This window comes from Chrysochloris asiatica, unplaced genomic scaffold, assembly GCF_000296735.1.
Source record: "Chrysochloris asiatica unplaced genomic scaffold, ChrAsi1.0 scaffold00005, whole genome shotgun sequence".
Lineage (NCBI taxonomy): Eukaryota > Metazoa > Chordata > Mammalia > Afrosoricida > Chrysochloridae > Chrysochloris > Chrysochloris asiatica.
In genome coordinates this window covers 19,506,026-19,515,901 of record NW_006408523.1, presented here as the reverse complement: position 1 = coordinate 19,515,901, position 9,876 = coordinate 19,506,026, and the positions used below count along the sequence as shown (strand labels likewise).

General features: G+C 39.0%; 1 protein-coding gene across 1 annotated transcript in view; it reads left to right on the top strand.

The window, feature by feature from the left end:
• GPC6 (glypican 6) overlaps nt 1-9,876 on the top strand; it is a 1,623,644-nt gene that overhangs the window by 1,075,550 nt on the left and 538,218 nt on the right. The gene's annotated exons all lie outside the window — the stretch shown is intronic.

The window sequence follows — 9,876 nt, the reverse complement described above, 5'->3', positions numbered from 1 at the left end:
GTAGAATGAGGTGTTACCATAATCACTGACGGTATTACTTCTGGAAGGATGCAATACAGTAGAATGAGGTGTTACCATAATCACTGACGGTATTAATTCTGGAAGGATGCAATACAGTAGAATGAAGTGTTACCATAATCACTGATGGTATTACTTCTGGAAGGATGACTCCAATGGAGTCTATTGTTGTTGGTTCAGTACAGAGAAGACATTGGTTCTCATTTGTATGGTAGTGTAAGGTTTACAACCTCAGCTTTCTGTTTAGTGTTTTGGCATAGTTGTTAGCTACTATCCCATCAGCCTTGTACTCATGGTGACCCCATGTATAAATTGGATTGCACAAATCCTAAATTAGAATAAAGAAAGTTAAACTGATGCAGAATATGACCACTATTTTTGTGATGAAGTCATCTCTATTTTTGTTTCCTCATCAATAAAAACAAAGGATTGTCTTGGAGGTATGGTATTTAAATTGTGCTCAGCAAAAACCCAAAGATCATGGTCAGGTTGTGTGGCTGAGAGGTGAGTGAGGGATTACATTGTTTAGTCTGGTGAGGAATATGCTGGGCACCCTACCCACGTGAATCGAAACAGCTCTTTTCAAAACCTACTTTAAAGGTTTCATTTCTCAGTCATGTCTCAGCATTGCTTTTTGCTGAATGAATGATTGAACAAACAAATAATGGACAAATCTTTCTCATTAGGTCTAAATTCTTTACACTGTATGCATGCAGGCAGGAGGCTAACTTGCAAAATGTGCCCTCTAATCATTTAAATGAATGTATATTTTATGTGTGTTCTGTGTACATCCGAAAAAAAACGGGATGCGGGGGTATAGAGGTAAATACTGTTAACTGATGGTGCATGGAGGGAATTATAATCATTGCAATGAAACAAAATATGATTGGTTGAGTTAGTTGAGTGAAAAGCTGATGATCTGCCCTGTAAAGTATCACTCAATTCACAATGGAAATTTCAAAAAATAATAATTAGTAAAAAAATAAAATGCCTTAGAAAATAATCATATTAAGACAAGTATATGCCCTTCATGGATACAAGAGGAGTCCTGGTGTGGCGCTATAGGGTAAGCACTCCATTGCAAGATTGGTTTGAACCGCAAGGTTGGTAGTTTAAATTCATCGGCTGCTCCTTGGAAACCCTATATAGGGTCTCTGTGAGTCAGAATAGACTCGATGGCACTTAAAAACAACAACAATGAACAAAAGAAATCCAGAAAACATTTATTAGCCTGGTTTATGTGAGTTATTCTCTTTGGTTGGATTATGGATATACCCTGTTGGATCCTTTAGATAGTCTCAAAAGTAGTGACATCTAAAGAGGAAGTCTGGACTCCTCTGCTCTTTCTGTTCTCTCACTCCAATATGGGGCGAGTTCTTAAGTTTTAAATGGTAAGGAGAGTGGTTGTTGTTAAGTGTCGAGTCATAACGACCTTGCTTTGGGTTTCCAAGGAGCCACTGGTGGGTTTGAACCTTATGGTTCAAACTGACCTTGCAGTCCAGCATCACACCAGGACTCCTAAAACTATAATAGATACTCTATTCTCCAAACTGAAAAAATAATGATTCTACATGAACATGAATGTTGGGGCATATTATTCTTATCATTGCTTTAAATAATCCCTCAGTTGTGAGGGGAGGGAGGGAAAAACCCCAAATACCTGTCCCATCTAATTATTTACAATTTATAGCAACCCTGCAGTGAAAGAGTACGACGGTCCCATAGGGTTTCTAAGGCTTAATCTGTACACAGATGTGTGTACCCACATGTGTGTACCCACATGTGTGTACCCAGATGTGTACAGATTAAGATGTGAAGCAAACTGTCCCACCTTTATCCCATGAAACAACTGATGGGTTCCAACTGCAGACATTTGATTAGCAGCTCTGCCCTTTAACCAGTCCACGTCCAGGGCTCAAATAATCTGGGATAAGGATTGTTTATTTATAAACGGGTCACTAATTTCTACTGCTAAAAGTTCTCATGAAACTTGGACTTTAAATATCTGGATAAAGTTTTTATGTAATTTTAGCAATAGCTTTTTATATTCTTTGGAAATTTTGTGCTTGTTTTTTTTTTAAATAGATTGTGTATAATATAATGTAGTGTTCAAGGATCACTATGAGATACAGGGCTCCTATCCTCACACTTGTGGTCTGAACAGTTCTGAAATCCTATACACTAAGGAAAAAATACAATGAGTCCATCTAATATATTGATAATTCATTTGCAATAAGAAAATATTCTGGCTAAAAAAAAAAAAATCAATTCATTTACAAAATAAATTAAGATAAATATAGGTCAATCTTGGGATAATTGAACTTATAGCTCCTGCCAATACATTTATTTAGTGCATTCCTTTGCTTGGGCGTGCAGTCAATAAGCATTGAAAATGAACTGAAGGTTCTTTTGCTAATCTGTTTTTGATTCTTGTCGCTTTGCTATAACAACTCTTAAGAACTGAGCTGACCAAATTTCATATTGACTCTGACAGGTTAAAATATAGTTTTTAATGAAAATATCTGAGCTTGTTTGTTTTTATATATAAAACCTGGATAACATGTTACTTTGGAATCCATCTATCCATTTTGATGCTGCTCTGATTATCTTAAGGAGCCCTGGTGCAGCAAATGTTAAGTTCTCAGCTGTTAAGCAAAAGGTTGGAACCCACTAGTGTCTCCCTGAGAGAAAAGATCTGGCAGCTAGCTCTCAGGAAGAGTTCACAAAGTCCTCTGTTTGTGATCTGGACAGAGTCGAAGTGTCCCATAGGGTTTCCATGGCTGTAAGTCCTTCTGGAAGCAGACTGGCAAATATTACTCCTACAGATCAACTGGTGGGTTCACACAGTCAAGTCTCTCAGTTCACAGCTGAGCACTTCATCACCGTACCTCCAGGACTCTTCCTGTGAAGATTGTTGTTGTTGTTAAGTGACTTTGAGTTGGTTCTGACTCATAGTGACCCTTAGATGGTTCCTGAGTCTTTAAATATTCAGAGGAACAGAAGCCTTATCTTTCTCCCAAGAAGCAGTTGGTGGGCTCAAGCTGTGGACCTTGTGGTTGGCAGTTCATGCTTATTGTATATAGCCACCACACTCCCCTTGTGAAGATTACAGAATAAGAAACCCTATAGTGCAATTCTACCCTGTCATATGCGGTTGTTGATGCTGTTTTGTTGAGTCTGGTCTGATTTATAGTGACCCTGTATAGGAGTTCTGAGGACTGGCTGGTGGATTGAATGACTGACCTTGTGATCAGCAATCCGCTGCTTACTCTATTGCATCATCCTAGGACTCCTCTGTCATTTAGGATCTATATAGTTGGAACCACACACAACAAAGGATTATTTTAAGGCTTCTTTCATTTGCCATGAGATGAAAAACACTTTGGAGAATGATGCTATTTTCTTCCTTTTCAAGTAAGGAAACAGAGGCTTAGAAAGTTTAAGTAACTTTCCTGAGGTGTTCAATAAATGTTTGCTAGATTGGACTGTAATGATGTGTGTTGTCTTCTGTGTACTACACCAGTTACTTTGCCTGCTTCTTCTTTCTGTAGTAATATAGGTTATGTGCTTGTTTTAAGGAAACCCTCGCCCATTTCTCAGACCTGAGGGAGAAAAACTTCAGAGGAGCAGGGCCAGTTAGCCTGAGGAAAGAGTGCTTTTCTCCTAGAAGTTTCTCTTGAGCCCATCTCCCCTTCTCAGGTTAGAGAACTAACACTTGGACATCTCCATATGCACTGCTGAACGCTATGGAGTCCCACCCAGAAGACACTCTTTGGTACTAAGCCAAGTGATCCTTTAAAACTGTTTGGCAAATTGCTTTGCAATTCATTTTGCCATCAAGTGCTATGCAAATGCTAAGTGATTATCTTTATTATGATACCTGCATTCATGTACACTTCTGAGTTTCTTCCAGGCCTATTTTGCAGACATTTTACAAAAATATTCCATTATAAGTACATTTTTCTTAGTCTTACTATCATTCCTAACTTGTAAGACCCTACTGTACCGCTCTGCATGAAGTTGTGTATTCATTGCTATATTCCTCATTGATATACAGAGAAGACATGGAGGATGTACAAATAAAAACAAAATGTGTTAAACGCCAACACGAATGCTAAACATTGCTTTGGTTTTATCCAAAAAGGTACCAGTGATGTTGGCCTCATCAAAGGGCTTATTCTGTATGCTAAGGCACATACAGGAATCCTTTCAATATAATATAAAATGATAAATATACCAACATGTACATCAGGGTGTAAATGGAATTCAGAAGTGATTTTATATTTAGTAATTTATGTAGCAAATATCAGTGAACACCAATTATTTGTCAACGTCTGGGAATAAAGTAATGAGCAAAACAAATAAGATCCCTGACTCATGGGGGGAAGACACTATTCCACTCTAAAGGAAAGTTTCTGGCATAACCCATTCCTAAGAGGAATTAATGATCCTTCAAGGTATCTTCTAAGTTGTAAACTTTGAGTTTGTAAGAAAGACAGCTAGCTTTGTACTATAGTAGCGGTCGACCCCAAAATTTCGCTGACTTGTATTAAAATAGGTTTTATTTTGCACAAACTGCATTTTGTGCACAAACTGCATCTCTGTTTTATACTATCCTTACTCTAAGACTACACAGACACATATATGATAAGCTTTGAAAAATTTGTTGAGAAATGGAACTGAGAGATACTGAAATTTTTCCATAAACTTTTCAACACCCATTATGTTTTAACTGAGCAGTGATACAAAGCAAGGAACTTGGGGGCAATGAAAAGTTTGAGAAACCTGAATTCCTTGATGGTTCAGGTGAGTTACATGTGCATTCAGAAAAAGAAAAAAATAAGTCTCACTGTCTTGAAAAGCGTAAAGACATAGCAAATTGTAAAATTTCAGCGAAAGATTTTTGGTTTGTTTATTTGTCATTAATGAGAAGGAATCCTAGTAGCATCGTAGATTATGATCTGGGTTGTTAACCACAAGGTCAGCAGTTTGAATCCACCAATCACCCCGAGGGAGAAAGATGAGGCTTTCTATACTCGGAATCTCCTCGGTGGCACACAACTACCACCACCACCGTCATTAGTGGGAGAAACGAACAGAGCACATAGATCTGAAAGACACCGTACAGAGGTGTAGAGGTCGACGCTGAGTTATCTCCATCGATATTTGAGCCTGAATAAGGTAAAAAGCCCTTTTTAAAATGCTTGACCCTCCTCTAAATGGTTTTGAAATTGTTTCAGAATGAAATCAACAATAATACAGTCATCTGAAACAAGACAAAATTGACCCTAGAGAAGTCTAGCTGTGAAGAAAAAATGGTCGGGAGCCACAGAGAACTAAACCACAGGCTCCTTCTCAAGTGTCGGTCACCATTGTCAATAACAAGTCACAGCTAAGAAAGTTGTGTGTGCTGTCTTCGACGTTGGCAAATCCAGTCAATAAAGTATAATTGGAACCTGACAAGACGGTAGCATGTCAAAGGTGTATTTAAGCAGAAACTGAGATACTGAAGTGTTTGTGTAAAAAATTGAGCGCATCGTCTAATTATAAGTTTAAGAACTTTAAGAAGTTTGAACGTTGTGAATCTGCCATGTGAGTGAGTTACGCTGCTGGAACATGACAAGTACGTCAATAGATCTCAGTCAGAATCTAGAAAGAAATGTCAACATATCACCCAGAGGAGCATCACTCTTAGTAAGCAATTAGAGGGTGGGTTGAGACAGATGGACTCTGCCTCTTTGATTGGGATAAGCAAAAATGATTAAAATATCAGTTCAGCTTGTCTCTTTAAAAGACACACTAGAGAAAATTGGACTTTTTGTTAAGTCAATAACGGGGAATTTTATTAACACATTCTTCTTGTTGTTAAGTGCTGTTGAGTCACTTCCTACTCAAAGTGACCCTGTATAGGACTTCCGAGGAGCAGCTGGGCATGATGGGGGTTGAACCGTGTGGTTCAAACTGACCTTGTGGTCCAGGACATTAACCCCCAGTGCCACGCCAGGATTCTGTATGCTTGTTAGGTGTTTAATCTACCACCCTACGACTGCTGACCTCAAACTTTTCTTGACAATCAAAGAAAGATAGCAAGATATGAGAAGGAGAATAGAGACACAGTCCACTTTTCTATGATAAAGTAGACTAAAAGTTAAGCCGGTATGCAGATCACAGGCAGTTTGGTAATAATCTGTGGTTGTTGTTAGCCACCCTTGAGTTGGCCCTGGACTCATGGCAACCCCATGTACCATGGCACCAGACCATAGTGATCCACAGATTTTCACTGGCTGATTTCAGAAGTAAATATCCAGGCCTTTCTTCCTGGTCTAGAAACCCTGCTTAAACCAGTTCAGCATCAGAGCAGCATGCACTTTTCTGTCAACAAGGCGTAGTAACTGCACTGGAGATGCACTTGTCCAGGAATCAAATCTGGATCTCCCACATGGGAGAGGAGAATTCTACCACTAATGGTAACATCACTTACTGGGATTCCAAATTCAGAGGTTTCAACAGAGACACTGACTGTGTACCTTTTTCCTGAAATTCATTTTTGATGCTGTTGTTGTTAAGTGAGTTCTGACTCATAGTGACCCTGTATAGGGTTTCCAAGGAGCAGCTGGTGGGTTTGAACCACCGACCTCATAGTTCACAGCCCAGTGCTGATTATACAGTGCCACACCATTAGTGCAGGAGGAGTGTTCCATTTCACACCTGTGTTCTGTTCTGCCCTCAACACCAAATTAATTCCCTTTAGTGGGTTTGTCATTTTTCTGCTAATATTACACAAAATTGGAGCTCTGGTAGCCTAGTAGTTAGGAGTTGAGCTGCTCATCTCAAGGTCAGCAGTTTGAAGCTACCAGCCATTCCGCTGGAGAAAGATGAGGTTTTCTGCTCCTGTAAAAGTGACAACCTTGGAAACCCTACAGGGTCGCTGTGAGTTAGAACCAACTCCATGGCACACCCCCACCACTACCACCAGGACACAAAGTAAGGAACCCTGGTGATGTTGTTAAATAAGCACTGGACTGCTAACCACAAGGTTGTCGGTTCAAACTCATCAGCCACTACACACACACACACACACACACACACAAATGAGGCTTTCAGCTCCCAAAGAGATATTTGATGTTAAGAACCGTTGTGTCGGTCCTGACCCATAATGACCCTGTATAGGGTTTCCAGGGAACAGCTAGTGGGTTTAACTATGGACCTTGTGGTTTGAAGTCCAGTGTTGATCCTATAGTGCCACACCAGGGGTCCCCACAGAGATACACAACCTTGGAAATAGGGTCACTATGAGTCTGGGTTTGGTTTTGGGTTTTAATGCACAAAATCAGGGGTACAGATGGATGGACTGGCTTGTTAAGCAGAATAAATAGAGTAGTGTCAGGATCTCTTTCTTCCGTGTAACTTAGCATCCCATTGGCAAGACTGCATAAATCATCCTAACATTTCCATGGAGTAATCTCATTTTTCTTCCATGCCATTTTGCTGATAGATTGTGTCTTGGTCTATAGTGAATACTGCTTTGGAGTGTAACTTTTATTTATAGCACAGGTAAATTGGGCATGTTTTATTAGTATGGAGAAGGTCAAAAATTAAGTTTGCACATTTTTTCTTCTTTGCGTTTCTACTCATTTCATGTAATTAATGAGGTAGTAGTATCAATGTGGTACTGTAGTCTAATGAGCCAGACTGCAAAGTCGTTTGAACTGCAAGGCCGGTGGTTCAAATTTGCCAGTGGCTCCTACACAGCATCGCTATGGGTAGGAATCGACTTGATGGCATTTAACAACAACAACAACAACAGTATCAATGTCTTACTTTGTTGTTGTTGTTGTTGTTGTTAGTTGCCACCGAGTCCATTGCAACTCATGGTGGCCTCATGTGCTACAGGGTAAAACTGCTGTATGGGAGTTTGGGATGTCATCTGAGAGAAAGAACATAGCCAGCCCTGTCTTCTGTGATGCCACTGTTGGGTTCAAAGTACCAACCTTAAGTTAGCAAGTGGGCACAAGCCATTGATGCCATTTCATGGACTTGATTTACTGGGTGAAGTTTAACAACATGTCTTTGCTGTGGTAAAACCAAGCCAGGCACTATGCCGTTTCTACTCCCTCGAGCTCCCCATTTTCATGCCTGAAAATGCAACAACCAGACTGGCAAACTGACAAACAGCATTCAGAATACACCACAGACAGGGAAACTTTTTTATTATGTCTACCTCTTTTTGCATATTAAAGAAGATCATCAAATAACTGATTATTTATTGCTTTTTCCAACCAAAAAACGATTTCCTAATTCTTATTGGATTTATTACTAAAGAACACAAGAAGTCAGCTTTTACATGAAAACTCTTCCTACTATAATACAACATAAAATAAAATAACCAAAATTAAGCTTAAGGTTTGGTTCTATGCTTGGTGACCTTTGACTCTATAAATCTGAATAAACAATAAAGTTATAAGAACTCATAACTCCTTTGGTCCAATTAGACAGAGAAATTGAATTGGGATTTACAGAAGTACGGAAAATGACTTTGGAATTTTAAGAAGAGGAAATTGATTTTTAATAAGGTGGCTGTATTTATATATGCATGGTATACTTAGTTTTTCATGTGTTTTTAGAAAATTAATTTCTAGACTTCCTTTTTACTCCAACATGAGAACCTTAGTTTGTTGTTGTTAAGTGCTATCAAGTCAATTCCTACTCATAGTGAGCCTGTCCAGGGTTTCCAAGGAGCAAATGTTGGCTAACTATCTGCCTTGTGGTTAGCAGTCCAGTGCTTATCCTACAGCGCCACACCCTAGTTTATGAAAGCCATTTTAGCTTCCATTGATAATCATTACAGCGCTTTGTGTGTGTGTGATGATTGGCATAAAATCAAAGTTTTCTTGACTTGTCAAGACTACTTGCTCAAACTTTTCAGTCTTTCTCCACCTGAAAAGGCATAGTGCAGACTCTATATGCTGAGTCTTTTCTTTGGAAGGTTGGAAACTTGAATGCAGCAATATGTTTGGTGGAGACATTTATCAGGAAACATGGACTCTCTCCCCTAGTCCTATAACTAATTTGTCAAATGACAAAAGTAAATAATCTAGGTTCTCCAGGACTCAGCTTCCTCACCTGGAATTCCTTTGGGTCTATATGTATTACAGTAAGTGTATGCTCAAATCTTGGCCAAATACCATGATAAAAATAAATCCTACAAGTGTAGGCCCGTTTATTTTTCTCTTGTCACGTTCTATCCAGTTTATCTCTGTCTGCCTCTTTTGATGTCATTTTCCCAAAGAAAACTGCATACACTTACAAAAAAGTCATTTTCTGAGGGCATGATTTATGTCTGATAAGTGTCTAAATAAAATCAGTTCAGTTTTTCAATAATCTTCCATACTCCTTGCATTAAAAGAGACACTCTTACTGTGCTGAGTACTTCAATTTAGAAATGCAAATGATATTGAAACTTGCCTTTTCCTGAGGGTAAAGAGGATATTAACCACCCACTTGTTTATTGGCTCTAGTTAATAGCTACAATAAATGAACATGACAGATAGCACCAAATTTCAGTGTTTTAATATTTTTACATAGACAAAGTTGGCAATAAACTCCAGTCCTCATGTCAACTCATCTAGTCATCAAAAGTAAAAAAAAAGTATGCTTCAATGTGTATAGTCTATTGGTACCAACACTGAAGTGGGTCCAGATAATTGCTTTTTTTCTAGTCTCCACCATTGATTGGGGAGTCCTGGTGGGGCGCGCTGGTTTAATCCATTGGACTGCAAAGTCAGTTTGAACAGCAAGATTGGCAGTTCAAGCTCACCAGCCAATCCATGGAAATCCTATACAGGGTCACTATGGGTC